Source organism: Lolium rigidum, chromosome 4 (genome assembly GCF_022539505.1).
Source record: "Lolium rigidum isolate FL_2022 chromosome 4, APGP_CSIRO_Lrig_0.1, whole genome shotgun sequence".
Classification (NCBI taxonomy): Eukaryota; Viridiplantae; Streptophyta; class Magnoliopsida; order Poales; family Poaceae; genus Lolium; species Lolium rigidum.
Window position 1 is genome coordinate 135,773,971 of NC_061511.1, and position 15,890 is coordinate 135,789,860.

The following is a 15,890-nucleotide window of genomic DNA, read 5'->3' on the forward strand; positions in this document are numbered from 1 at the left end:
GGGCGCAGTCGGGGCCCGACGAGGGGCCCACACCATAGGGCGGCGTGGCCCCCCCCTTGGCCGCGCCGCCTTGTGGTGTCGCCACCTCGTGGCCCCACTTCGTATGCTCTTCGGTCTTCGGGAAGCTCCGTGGAAAAATAGGCCCCTGGGTCTTTGTTTCGTCCAATTCCGAGAATAGTTCGTTACTAGGATTTCTGAAACCAAAAACAGCAGAAAAACATGAACCGGCACTTCGGCATCTTGTTAATAGGTTAGCTCCAGAAAATGCACGAATATGACATAAAGTGTGCATAAAACATGTAGGTATCATCAATAATATGGCATAGAACATAAGAAATTATCGATACGTCGGAGACGTATCACCCGTCGACGCTGAGCTGGTGACCTCGATCCGACGTGGCAGCACGAGTGGCGCCGCTCTGGCCGGCGCCACACTTTGAAAGTGTGGCGCCCCGGCAAGGGCGCCACACATTCACTTAAGTTTGGCGCCGCGCGCGCCCAGCCCGACCCTTCTTCTTTCTTTCTTCCTCTGTTCTTCTTCTCTCCTCCAAAGGCGCCCGGTTTTCTCTCTCCCTCTCTCCCCCACCAAATCAACCACCAAATTGTCAGCATCCGTCCGTGGAGATCGTTCCCAACTCGTTGCTTGAGGTAATCTTCCTCCGTTTCCCTCTTTTCATCCATTGATTTTGTGTGTTTGCTCCAATCTATATGTGAAACCCTAGATGTGGATTTGGTTGATTTGAGGGTGGAGATGGATTTGGTTGGATGTTAGGGTTGTTGAAGTAGAAGAAATGGTAGTGTGCTAGTTTGTATGGGTAGATTATGTTGATTATGGTATCTAATGAACACATGTGTGTATGTGTTGTTCCCATTATGCTAGGGGGATGGAAAGAATTGTTCATGTTCATCATGTGGACAAGGATGCTTACTTGAAGGGAAACATAGAGCCGGACCCGGAAGAGGTTGACTTGGTGTTTGACGTTAGCCCTAGCTTTGCGGAGGTGGTAGCACAAGTTAGGGTTGAGTTGAATTGGAATGAGCCAAATGATGGTATTGAGCTAGAGGGAAGGCATAATGTGGGGTTTGGAATGCACACCCGTTGGAAGATAATGCGTATCAACTCCGAGCAACGTTGGTCCATTTACAAGGAGACGGTGGCCGGGTCACAAGATAAGGCTTTGGAGTTGTTTGCAACCAAGACGGTTGAGGCTCGTATCGAGCTTGACCTTAACCGGCCCTCCTCCCCGTTCGAGAGAGGACTCCTCCACCCATGAGCCAAGAAGAGGCCACCCAATCTCCCATTGCCCAACAACCTCCGTTGGATAATGAGTATGATGAGCACGAAGATGGTGATGATTGTTTCGAGATGAATGGCAACAATGTGGGTGATTTGGATAAATATTGGACGCAAGAGGAGATGGGACCACTCCATTCCTTATTCCCGATGCTATGCGTCGGACTCGGATGATGATGGACCCGAAGAGGAGGTTGACGAGGATGGCTTCACGCGCTAAGGAAGCCGAAAGAGCCGAGATCTTCAAGAGGGTAACCGGACGGGATATCCGGGTACCATTGTTCCGTGATGTTAGTCTTGCGGATGGAGCCGTGGTTGATGGTGGCAAAAGTTTACTTCTTGGAGCTAGGCCACTATCCAAGAGAGATGTGGATGGTAGGACGGCTATGATCTCTAAAGGGCTAACGTTTGATACATTCTTGGAATTGAAGATATGGTTGAAGGAGTTCTCCATTAAGCATCATCGCCCTTACATCGTTGTTCACTCGGACTTGAAGAAGCGGTACACGCTAAAATGTGTGGATAAAAGGTGCCCATGGGTTGTCCGTGGCACCGACCTTTCAAAAGGGCCCTCTTGGCACATAACAAGTTGTGTAGCCACTCACATGTGCCGGGGACCGAAGCTTGATGGCAAGGATGCACAGCCGGGCCACCGTCAACTCACATCCGAGTTCATTGCATACAAGCTCTCGGCGGAGATATCATCACTTCCTATCATGAGCATTAGGTCCGTGCAAGATACGGTCAAATCCCGGTTTGCCTACGACGTCAAGTACGGGAAGGCATGGAAGGCCAAACAAGCCGCATTCAAGATGTTGTACGGTGATTGGGAGGAAGCATACAACCGTATCCCTAGGTTGTTGTTAGCGATGGCCGCAACTAACCCGGGCATGGTGCATGTGGTCGAGCCTTCCGCAACCAAAATGACATTGCATGATGGTAAAAGAGTGAGGGTATTTCACCGTGCATTTTGGTCATTCCAGCAATGCACGAGGGCATTCGAACATTGTAGGCCCGTCATAGCCGTGGATGGTACCTTCTTGACCGATCAATACAAGGGCACACTATTGGTGGCAATAGAAGTGATGCAAGCAACCGTTTAGTATCATTGGCTTTTGCATTGGTAGAGATTGAGAACAATGATAATCGGCAATGGTTTTTCCATATATTGAGGACGAGGGTCATACCACCCTCAAAGAAAGTGTGTGTCATCTCCGATCGTCATCAAGGAATTCTCAATGCGATGGAGGTTCCAATTCCCGGGCATGCTCCCTTGCATCACCGATGGTGCATGAGGCATTTTTGTGCGAACTTCTACCGGGCATGCAAGAGCAAAGAGTTGTCTGACCTTCTTCAAGATTGTTGCCTCGCTTATTCGGAGCGCCGTCGCAAACCTATACAACGGCTTGCTGAAGCACAAAGACCTCAACGCGGGTGGTCAAGAGTTTCTTCATAGACACCTCGTATTTAACTCAAAGTGGGCGAGAGCTTATGATGAGGATGGGAGGAGATATGGCCAAATGACAAGCAACATGGCCGAGTGCTTCAACAATGTTTTGAAGGGTGTCCGTGCATTGCCCGTGATGGCAATCATTCAATACACATTCGAGAAGTTGAATGTCTATTTCCGAACTACACCGATGAAACGGAGAAGGAAATTGCTTTGAATGCCGAGTTCCCAAAGAAGGTTCAAGAGTTCATGGATTTTCTAGGGTTCATGTCCAAATCTAGCCCGATCTATGAAATTAGTGGATGAATGGAGAAGATTTGAAGGAGATTACCTTGACAAATGGATGAGGAACGATCTCCACGGACAGATCCGACGATTTGGTGGTGGATTTGGTGGGGGAGAGGGAGGAGAGAGAGAACCGGGTTGGGGAGGAGGGAGAGAAGAAGAGAAAGAAAGAAGAAGGGTCGGGCTGGCGCGCGCGGCGCCCAAACTTAAGTGAATGTGTGGCGCCCTTCCTGTGGGCGCCACACTTTCAAAGTGTGGCGCCGCCGTAGCGGCGCCACTCGTGCTGCCACGTCGGATCGGGGTCACCAGCTCAGCGTCGACGGGCCACGTCGGATGGGTGTGTGGCGCCAGAGCTAGAGGCGCCACATGGGCATGTGTGGCGCCCTTGGGAGGGGCGCCACACAAAAGGGTTAGATTCGTGAAATAGTTTCACCTGGAGGGTCGGTCTCGTGCTTTTCTTTCAGTTTTGGGTTATTTTTGTGTAAATCGCCTCGCATTGGCCTATAGAGAACATCGATTGCCGATCCTTTGAATCCGTGCAATGCAACTCTAGCGGGAACGGCCGTGAATGCGAAAACACCGCGTTATTTGCCAATTTTCGTTCAGTCCACGAAAATATAACCCCGCGCTCTAAACGTTTGTGCTACGGAGTACTGTGTACTCCAAGTTCAAGTTAACTACCATCGAGTAACATTTGTGGATAGGTTCGAGCATTATACTCTGTCTCAAAATAAATTGCGTGCTGCTCACTCTGTCACGAATTGGCTTGTCCACATACGTATATTCGTTTTAGTGTATACATGCGAATCTAGAGGTATATTGTAATATATCTCAAACTAATAATTAAACTGCTGGTGTGTAGTGATACGAAATCATAACCACAGCTAAGTATTTTGATCGAATACGCTCTAGTGGGCGAACAGACACCTTCACCGCCTGGTAGTTCAGTTTAACGGGAAAGCTAATTTTTTGGACATGGTACTCCTAAATCCAATTATACATACTTCGGTGCTAAGTTACATAGCTATCTACTTACTCACCATTGAGTTACAAAAATTTCGGGAGGGAAGAGTTTTATGTAGACTGTTCATTTGAATCTTGTGTTTTTTTTCTAAGTTACATATTTTTAAATTTGGGTATGACAAATGGTACGCACATACATACATGAGTCCACCACCCACAATTTTTTTTAGAATGCCTGGAGCACTAGAAATAGGAATTTGGGACCGGCAAGTTATAGGGTTCATGAGTACCTATGTCCCACTACGTATTTTCGGTTTAACCAACGGATCTTAGTTAGTCGGGCGATCCGTGTGACTCTTGCCCCTTTGTCTAAATGAAACTTTTGCTCTTTCGTTCTTTCTGCTTATAGGCTGCCTAAAAATATGTTTATTTTCTGTGGGAAATCAGAAGTGATTCTGAATGGCGGTGCATATATTAATGTACTAGATGATTGATAGGCATATTTAAAGACAAGAAAGTTCTGATATTTATTTTTACAGCATTAGCACATCATACTCTTCTACATGTCAAATTTCACATCAAAATTTGACTCATATATAGCTCAAGAAACAAAATAGGTAAATCTTGCTACTGAATAGAACAAGTACGTGTGCTACTATTCGCTGGAGTTCTGAATTTGGTATTGTTCAAGGTGTGATATATCTACTTTTCTATAAGTTGTGAGAAGAATTCGAATGTGAAAATACTATACTTTTCATTGTGTCTATGTTCTAATTTTTATTTGTAATGGGTACAAGTAGAAGTACTTCGGTTTGACAATAAACGTATAAATGTAATGGGAATTAGAATACGCTGTTAATGTAAAAGGAACGGGGTAAAAGCAAAATTTGTTTGGTTCAACTCAGGAATGGAATTACAGAGGCCCCGAGCGAACAGATATTGGCCGCTGCACTATGTCGTTGTTTCCATGGAAGCCGGCTCGCAGCTGTTTGTGTTCTTTTGCGGGTTGTTTTACGGTGCAACTCAGGAATGGAACTAGTAGTATTGAGCCATGATATTCTGGATAATTAATATTTTGGTATTCTACTTTCTTCCAAAAAAATCTGGAAGAGATTCGATTACAACTCTGGTAATCACGAACTGGCTCCACCAAGGTGCAGACCTACTATCTTTTAATCCACTGAATGAAAGTTAAAATCGTGATAAGAGATGAATGTACCTGTGCACTTGAACTTGTGAACTAGCACCAGAGAAAACAAAATTTAGTTGAAAGTCAAAATTAAAAAGTTTTACCAAATAAAAAAATATCTATAACATGATACAAAATATTATAAAAATATATTTACAAGTGAATCTACTACTCCCTCCGATCCATATTAGTTGTCTCTAAGTAGATGTATTTAGATATATTTTAATTCTAGATACATCCATACTAGTGTCAAGTAATATAAATTAGAGGGAGTAATATTAATTTGGTGCCACAGATATTTATATTTTTATCTACAACATCAGTCAAGAGAAAGTTGATTTTGGACTAAATTTATAAGCCATATTTATTGGAACGGGGAGAATACTGATGTATACAGGGGCGGAGCTCCCTTTGGGCAAGGTATGGCATCTGCCCTACCTTGATTTTTTGCAAAAAATCGCACATATATATGCATCTATACATATACAAACAGTTTTGTACAAGCTGTGTTCGTTTCTGAAGAAAAACGAAAGGAAAAAGAGGAAATGGGCTCAACGGACCGAACTCTAGCTGGGCCGGACGTGCGATCGCTACCGGGACGTGCGATCGCTGCTAGGACGTGCGATCTGGTCATCTGGCCATATACGATACGTCGATACGGAACGAGATCGCTCCAGCCTCCAGGAAAACCAGTCGCGTCTCGCGTGCCTCCAGGGAAACAGCCGGCCGCCGCGTCTTCGTCTTCGTCTCTTCGACCCGATCACCGGATCAGGCGAGTACCGAGTACGCCGCAGGATACTGGATACAGCACTCCGGGTCTCCGACTCTCTGTCCTCCTCGACGTCTTTCATTGCGCCTCCATCCGCACGTCCCTAACCGTCTACCGCTGTTCTGCTGCAGGCTACAGAATACAGATCACCCGGCGCTTGTGTAGGTTTCTACGAGATTTTGCAGTTCAAAGTTTGAACAGTTTATCACTGTGATTTTGTGGTTGAGGTTCGAGAAGAACCAAGATTGACAGGAAAGGGAAGAACGCTGCAGCTAAAGGGGAAGGTATAATTGTAGATGTTTTTATCAATTGGATAAAATTTCAATTTGTGAATTGTGAGCTCGGTAACATGGGCAAACTAATATATTTTATGTTTTCAAATTTCAATTGCAGATTTGAAGAGATATTTTGTGCCCATTGCTAGTAGTAGCCAATCTAAACCAAACACCCATGAGAAAACTCCAAATGTTATCCCAAATCAAGCTAAAGAGCAAGTGGAAGAAATGACCAAAAATAGCTCTAACCCGAGCACCCATGAAAGTGATATAGCACACCAAGAACAAGAGCAAGAACAAGAGCATCTTCAGAGGTTATTCAGAATTTCTCTTGTCTTGATCCAAGAGACTCATTTGCTAGGTTCAATGTGAGTAAGCTTGCTCGTCTTACAAAGATTTATCGTGATGATTTCTCGGATTATGAGTGAGATCATATAGAAGATTCCCTTAAGTTATTCCTTGTTCATATGAAGAGAGTTGAAGATTTCAGAGTTTGTATTGACATTGCAAGCCTAGCTAAAAAGATGGTTGAACTTGAAAGGCACATCATGTTTCCTACAGTTTACCGCCTTATTGAGTTGGCAATGCTTTTACCGGTGGGGACGGCAACAGTTGAAAGGGCATTCTCAACTATAAAGATTATCAAGACGAGAGTAGCGCAACAAGATGTCCGATGGTTGGCTTAATGATTTGATGGTGTGCTACATCGAGGAGGGATATTCAAAAGTCTTGATCTTGGTGAAATTAAAAAAGATTTTCAAAAGGAAGGTAGAGCTTTGCCATTGCCTGGAGCTTCTAGACGTTATTAAAGCTTCATTATTGGTATGTATGTAGGTTCTACTTATATTTGAACATGTTGCTATTACCATATTATCGAGAGACTATGCTTACCATCATATAAACTATTAATGTGTCAAAACAGTTTATTCTTTTGCGTCATTTTTTTTTACGATTTAAAATTTTGCCCGACCTCAAATTTTTTTCGTCCTTCGCCACTGGATGTATATATGTATTGTCATTGAACGATAAGCGTACAAAAATCTCATGAATTGACAAACTCATGGATACAATGGTCTTGCTAGACGATGGGCAGTAATATTTGTATGTATAGATCAACTAGAGATGTGTTGATACTTGATACGCTAGGTTCTCGACATGAAAAATACAATTTACCGATCAGAAGTCCATCGCGCTTTTCACCTAGATAATCATGGATCTATTTCTTTTCCCATGCAAATTTGTATCGGCGTTGATCAGATTTGCTAGCTATGCATCCACCCATTTAATTTCTGTAACGTATAAGGAAAGTTAAATCGGAAAAGTTATTATGTGAAAGATTAAGAAACTAGCATATGGAAGATCCATATATTACGGAAGCGAGGAAGTCATGTCGGCTGCGTTACCAAATTTTGTTTTTTCATCTCCCGATTTTGCCCTTTGGTGAGAAAATACTAGTGATTTAGTCAACAAGTATTGGTAAATCTGGACCGTTTGATCAGTTTGTTTTGACGGTCAGCGTTTGTTCGTCCCTACCGTAAATAGCCTCTCTTTTGCAAGGTGCCCCATGGCTAGTGTTGACGACGGATACGGGCAGGTTGTCCTGGACAACGCCGATCTTTTCATGGAGTGCAACCATGGCGGCCGTCTCCAGAGCATGCAACCTCTCGCTTGGTCCTCGCCACGGATCTCCTCGAAGATGGACAGCGAGGGTGGAGGCAACCCTTTTTTGCTAAAGATAGCATAGTGACGGAGAGGGGAGAGGGGGTAGGGAAGACATTCTGGGAGGAAGAGGAAGAGAGAGTTGTCGCGGCAACAAATTAAACCACAGGGAGAGGAAACTAATTACATATGTGAGTGGGCGGGAAACAAATTTGTGCAGTCACATAATAATCTGATTACACGGTATCTAATTACTACCAAGTCCTACCAAACAGAAACTAATGCATTCAAGTACCACCGATACGTTTACAAATCCCCAAACCAAACATGTTCCTAATTATTAGAAGATAATTTTTTATGTCATAGATATAAGGGATTTGCTAGTTATCAGCTAGTCGAGAACTAAGTTCGTGATCAGATCAAATCCTATGCCATTTGATTGCATCATGATTCGTGCATATGAGTTGCAAGTTGGGTTGCAATTAAGTTTTTTCAGTTGCAAGTGGAGTTCTGATTGGAACTTTTTGAGTTGCAAGTGGAGATGCAACTAAGAAAAAATATCATCGCTAGATTTACTTCGTGATTCGTGCTAGTCATCGAGCTGCGGCATGATCGCGACTAAATTTGATGACATCATGTGAGAATGAAGTTACTTATCCGTTGACTGAGAAACATTTACCCTATAGTTAAACCTAGTTACAGAAGAGAAGTTATGCAATTCTGAGTCGAAGTTCATCAAGCTGATCACTGAGGCTAGTGACTCTTTTGTACTGGTACTGTACTTGCACGTTAGTTTAATTAATGTTGCATTGCCGGCCAGGTCCCCCAGCATGGCACATGCATGGACGCATCACGCCTGGTTTCGCCATAGATAGATCCTTGGTTAATTCCAAACGCAAGGTTTATCCAAGATGCCTGTTGCCGGTTGATGATGTGAGGCCCAGCTGAGATCAATCCGAGATGCGGATTTACAACGCGTGTACGGAGTGTGCCAACCGGCCGGTGTAAATGCCTCGCGTTTGTACACAAAACTTACGGAGTACTATTATGTGCTTGTGACCAGCCGGTGTAACAGTAAGGAACAATAAGGACCATACTGTTGCCTAGGTGGGATGTGATCCCGGTGACAAGCACACAAGTGGTATTCGAGTTTTGCGACAAGGTATACCTTATTCATAAGCTTTTGTTCCTGATGAACTACGATCAGGCGTGGCTGGAAGTAGAAGAAATAGACCATACACAAAGTATTAGAAGAAATGTGATTCGCAATGCGGGTACAAGTAGAAATGTGGAATAGCCACCAAAAAGACATAAACAACATAGTGAGATTTTCAACCAAACACATTTTAGTTCACAATAATTCGAACCATGTATTTGATTTTGGGTCACACGGAAAAAGTATTTGATTTTTCGTCCACACGTATAAAAACAAGTTGCCATGAAATCATGATTGTCAATTTGCAAGCTGCTTAGAATTTTCTTAAGTTTACCTTTCCGATCAACCTCGAACCTCCAGCCATATATCATCGAGAAACTTTAAGGTGCTCAAACAGTTTTTTGTGGCACATTCAAATCCAACCATAGCTATACACATATTCGGCACAACTCTAACATAAATGTGGGGATGTTTTTGTAAACAAAAACGAAGAAAACATGATAGGTTTCACACAGAAAAAGTTGTAGTCTAAGAACTTTATGTTGTAAATGGAATGGTATAAGATGCATGGAACTTAAAATTGTAAAATATGCAAGATTCAATTGGTCAAAATAACAGTACTGCAATTTAACTGATTTGAAATTGTTGTATATTTGGCAACTACAAAATTATGACGGGGACAATTGTAGGGTCTTACAAAATTGACGACTACGAGATGGCGTGGACATGTTGTATATTATCATTAGCGAGTAATATTAGCAGAAATGATATTAGTTAACTGATTGGCTAAAATATAATGATGTGGATAGCTTGCATATTGAAAGCTTCTAATAGACAATTAAAAATACATATGTTAGCAGAGTTTTGCTCTATAAGTGCTACCAGCACAGATATTGTGAGTCAATTATGTGTGACACTGACACAACATGAATTTTTCCAAATACATGTTAGTAGATGGAATCCATTAAAACCCTTCCTTGTTCTAGCACACAACAATAACTTGTCTTATCAAGGTATTTTCGTTAACAAAACTTACCCTTGATTATAATCAGATGGTCATGATTAAAACTCTGTCTTACCTCTAAGGAGAGGTAGCTGGTCAAGAAAGCCTAAACGGTGTGTACATGCATGACTGGGGCGGTTTTGCACCCCGGTTGCATGCATTGCGTGGTGTGTCTCCCCTCCGTGCCAAGCTCACACCAAACAGGCATCCACCGCCTCAGCTCCTTCATCTGCATCGCATGCATGGCCATGGCTTGACCCCAGGTCAAACCCCTGATCATCCCTCTCCCTCATAACTTCTGCCCCTCTCCTCCCCCTATCTTTTTCTCTCTGTAGAGCTTCTGCGCCTCCATTAACTCCCTCGCATCCACCCCCTCTTCACTTCACTCGCTCCTTCATAAAAACTCGCCACCCCAGACGCGCACACAGAGACCCAGAAGCGAGAGAGAGGGCAGCAGCAGCCTATCGTTGCAGCTTGGACACGCCGCCCAAGAAACGCCATTCTTCTCCCACGCCGGCCTAGCTTGTACGGCTAGCTAGCTTCCTCCCTGTCACGTGCTCGCGTACGTCGCTGCGGCGAGGAGAGCGAGCCGTGCGTCCGTCTGTCTACTTGTTGCTGCTGCTGCTGCTGCCAAAGAACCACTAAAATCTCCCGACCTGCTCGGTCTGTGGGGATGAAGAAGGGAGGGGCAGTAGGGATGGCGCCCCAGGAAGCGGCGGCGGCGGTGGGGCAGGTGAAGGCGGAGCTGGAGGACGTGGGGAAGGCGGCGGGACGGGCGGTCGCGGTGGCGTCGGCGCCGGCGATGAGCCCGCTCAGCGAGACTCTGTGGCGGGAGAAGGCGGCGGTGGAGTTCCTTGGGGACGTGTCGGCGCGGCTCGCGTGGCGGGACCTCACGGTCACCGTGGCGCTCGGCAGCGGGGAGACGCAGGCCGTGCTGGAGGGGCTCACGGGGTACGCCGAGCCGGGCACCATCACCGCGCTCATGGGGCCCTCCGGCTCCGGCAAGTCCACGATGCTCGACGCCCTCGCGGGGCGCCTCGCCGCCAACGCCTTCCTCTCCGGCACCGTCCTCCTCAACGGCCGCAAGGCCAACCTCTCCTTCGGCGCCGCGGTACGTACGTACTGCCTCACTAGTCACTAGCTCCTCGGACGCCGCTGTCACCTTCTTAACATCATAGAACACTTAAAATACAACTAGATGCAGTTATCACTCTTTGCAGATAAAATAAAATTGAACAAAAACATTTGCGCTGTTATAAATTAAGAAATATTTCTTTACTCATGTATCTCCCAACAAGATTCTTCTTCAATTAGTTAAAAAAAGATTCTTCTGTAATTGAACATGTGTTATGTGAGTGAATTTGGGCGTACAACACATGAACACAGTAGCAGCTAGGCGATGGTGCCATGGTGTACCAGTACTACTGTACTTTACACTGTCTGTCTTTTTTCCCCTCTTGCTCCCTTTCCTTGTTTTCGCCTTACTGTTTCTCCGTACTAGCCATCTTGAATTGTGATTAATAAGATCTATCTGCATCACCTGATACAAACCATGTAAGAAGAATGAAAGGGGCCATGTGTCACGTGGCATGCTTTGAAACCTTGCTAGTTTCTTGCTTCTGCTAGCTTAGCTTAGCTGCGTCTGCTATGTGTTGGAGGTCATCTCCTCAACTGCACCTGAGCTACTTGTGTCTGGAGATAGATTAGAAGTTGAAGATTGGGAGATCTGCCTGAATTCATTTTCGGCCTGTTTTTAGACCAGCCATCTTCTTATGCCTAAGTTGTATGGTGATGGATTGGACACACATTGGTTGGTAACGCGAGTAACTTCATTTTTGGCGCCTGAGAAGTGGAGACGGAAGCAGATGGGCTTACTTTCGTGTGAACCCATGTGTATATGTTAGTAGTCTGATCATATAATACTCATGATACACTCAAAACCGAGTTTACTTTAGTGTGATCGAATATGACTCGTGTTTGTTAAACACAAGTGTGTATATGTTAGCTGGAATCAATTATCCGCACACACTTGAAATTTAGAGTATATAGAGTAGGTTGGTGCTCATGTTATGATGACTTGAGCTTCATTGGTTGCTGTTGAAACTGGCTAGTACCTGTCTTGTACTACAGTTCAACTTAGTTTCTGTACTTATCACTAACTAACTAGTATTACTAAATTATTTTGATAAGTAAAACCCACATAGTAAAACAAACATATTTTATCTGGGGCACTGTATTTCCATTTTTGTTTACTTTGCTCTTTCAGTTCATCTATTACCATACTCTCCCGCAGTTCACATCTTGGTACTGAAAGTGACAACCACAATTTTGCAATTTCAGGCCTATGTCACGCAAGATGACAACTTGATCGGCACACTGACGGTGAGGGAGACTATCTCATACTCGGCCCGCCTTCGCCTCCCTGACAACATGCCCATGGAAGAGAAGCGTGCCCTGGTCGAGGGCACCATTGTCGAGATGGGGCTCCAGGACTGCGCCGACACGGTCATCGGAAATTGGCACCTGAGGGGGTCAGTGGTGGTGAGAAGAGGAGGGTCAGCATTGCCCTAGAGATACTGATGAGGCCTAGGCTGCTCTTCCTGGATGAGCCCACCAGTGGTCTTGACAGGTATGGGGTTTTCACAAATACATTTTTAGCTCAGTTGTCTGAAATTATTTTGCCTGTATTAGTAGATAATGGAAGTAAGATAACTGAAATCTGAATATTACATGTGTACAATTTGTGCACTACTCTGTTCAGCATGTAGTTTCAAGACAGTCATGGCAGTACTTTCAGAAGAATTTGACTTTAGTGTGATTCTAACAGTTTCAGTACGTACCATGCATCCAAGTAACTGATGTATCACAAAACTGTGCAGTGCTTCAGCTTTCTTCGTTACGCAGACGCTGCGTGGGCTGGCTAGGGACGGTCGAACTGTGATCGCTTCGATCCATCAGCCGAGCAGCGAGGTCTTCGAGCTTTTTGATCGACTGTTTCTCCTCTCAGGGGGCAAAACAGTGTACTTTGGGCAGGCTTCTGAGGCTTGTGAGGTAGTAAATCTGAGTTTACATGCCTTTATATTTGTGTTCCTGCAATGTTAATGGGGTATCTGAATCCTGTCCTGTCATGTGCATTTTGCAGTTCTTTGCCCAAGCAGGCTTCCCATGCCCACCGCTGCGCAATCCATCGGATCATTTCCTGCGCTGCATAAACGCAGACTTCGACAAGGTGAAGGCCACTCTGAAAGGATCTATGAAGATGAGAGTAAGTTTCAGAGTTCAGCCAGATCCCTCGTACTTACAAGTAGTTCACGGTTGTGCTATAGCCTATATGTGTCTTGACTGAAAATTCTGCTACCTTTTGCATACATAGTTTGAGAAGCCTGACGATCCCCTCGAGCGAACCACAACTTCCGAGGCAATCAGAAGACTAATCAGCTACTACCAGCGCTCGCAGTACTATTTCGTGGCACGGCAGAAAGTTGATGAGATGGCACGGGTTGTAAGTAGTCAATAATATCCATTCAGCAACTTCTCACAATTCAGCCTGACCATTGAGGCCATCACAATTAGAAGATTCATCATTCATGTGGTTTTTTCCATTGCAGAAAGGAACGGTCCTGGATGCAGGGGGGAGCCAAGCAAGCTTTGGGATGGCAGGCCTTCACGCTCACGAAGCGATCGTTCGTCAACATGTCAAGGGACTTTGGGTACTACTGGTTGAGGCTTATCATCTACATTGTTGTCACAGTCTGTATTGGGAGTATCTACCTCAACGTCGGCACCAAATACAGCTCCATCCTGGTAACTAAAGAACATCAAATATTCCTTCAGCTAACAGTTTACACTTACATTTGGCTAGCTATCCTGAATTGCAAATACTGCTTGACGTTTCATGTTTGGTGGTCTGACAAAAAAAACTCTGAAAACATGAATTCAGGCACGGGGCGCGTGCGCATCTTTCATCTTTGGCTTCGTCACGTTCATGTCCATCGGAGGGTTCCTGTCTTTCGTGGAAGACATGAAGGTTTGTACTCAGAAAACCATCAGAGATCTGCATAGAATTCTTCAGACTCCGACCAAGTTTTGCTTTAACTGGATATTTTCTTGGGGTGGTTTCTTCAGGTGTTCCAGAGGGAGAGGATGAACGGGCACTACGGCGTGCTGGCGTTCGTGATCAGCAACACGCTGTCGGCGATGCCGTTCCTGATCCTCATCACGTTCCTGTCAGGGACGCTGTGCTACTTCATGGTGCACCTCCACCCGGGCTTCACCCACTACATCTTCTTCGTGCTGTGCCTCTACGCCAGCGTCACCGTCGTCGAGAGCCTGATGATGGCCATCGCCAGCATCATTCCCAACTTCCTCATGGGCATCATCATCGGCGCAGGGATACAGGTAACTTCCATGATCCCCCATCTGTCAGCAGGTTTTCGGATATGAAATGGGCATCAAGTAACAATTGTTGGGAATGTTTCAGGGGATCTTCATGCTGGTATCAGGGTACTTCAGGCTCCCGCATGACATCCCAAAACCATTCTGGAGGTACCCCATGTCATACATCAGCTTCCACTACTGGGCACTTCAGGTAAAAACAAAATCTATCAGAAGCTACCACTGAGATCCAAATCACATCAAATTCCTGTGAAATTCTCGTGAAATTCAAATGGGTCCTTTAATGTTGGTTTGCAGGGGCAATACCAAAACGACCTGGTGGGGCTGGTGTTCGACAACCAGGACGACGAGCTGCCCAAGATCCCAGGGGAGTACATCCTGGAGAACGTGTTCCAGATCGACGTGAGCCGCTCCAAGTGGCTGGACCTCTCCGTGCTGTTCAGCATGATCATCATCTACCGCCTGCTCTTCTTCGTCATGATCAAGGTCAGTGAGGACGTGACGCCGTGGGTGCGCGGATACATCGCCAGGAGGAGGGTGCAGCACAAGCGAAGAGCGGCGGAGCTCGCGATGGTCCGGACGCCGTCACTCCGCGGCTATGTAGTCGACGCGGCCGAACTACCGGCGGATCATCCGTGAGTGGCCTGAGCTGAAGAAGACGGGTGGATTGGATTGGACAGAAAATTAAGGCTTAAAAATAGCTGAACCGGTACAAAAAGAATCTGATATGACTGAATGTGTGTGTTATGTAGATTGTACTAGCACTGCTTAAGCTGTCTTGTAGTATTATTCTGAACGATGTGTATTTCCGCAGCTGAATGCAAGCTTACTCTTCTCTATTTCATTTGTTTGCACTGGCATTTAAAATGGCACTAAGATCAGAATTCAGAGCTGGGCTTGCTCAAACTGTCAAACATGCATCTACATGAAGAACGACGAGAAGGCGCAAAAGTTACAAGCCACAGTTTGACATGATATATGATCCACGATCTGTGATCCTTCTATCGTCTACAGTACCAACCTAATGAGGTAGCCTTTCGTCATTAAGATGGAGCTTGTGGCATGCAGTAAGGTTGTCACTCAAATAGTGCTACAAATGGCAACAATTAGTATTGACAGATAGGTACTGATCGGAGATATCCCAAGGACGATCTTGTCAGGGCAGGACGCTAGTACTGTTATAGTGTTATGTATAATCACGACAAGAACACTACAGTCCAAGTGTCCAACAGAGGACATATGGTATGTATATACCCATTAAAGATAGAACTATTTGCTATACTACTACTTCCTCCAATCATATTAGCTGCCACTAATATAGATGTATAACATATTTTAGTTTTAGGTACATCCATATTAATGAATACGTAGTAGGAGTGAATACCATCATGATCCATCATTGGTCTGAACTTAACAACTGGAAGGGACATGTAGTAAATCAACACAAGCTGC

At 45.0% G+C, this 15,890-nt stretch overlaps 1 pseudogene; it reads left to right on the forward strand.

The window, feature by feature from the left end:
* Positions 1 to 10,716: 10,716 nt before the first annotated feature.
* LOC124649212 lies at positions 10,717 to 15,077 on the forward strand (annotated as a pseudogene).
* Positions 15,078 to 15,890: the final 813 nt, after the last annotated feature.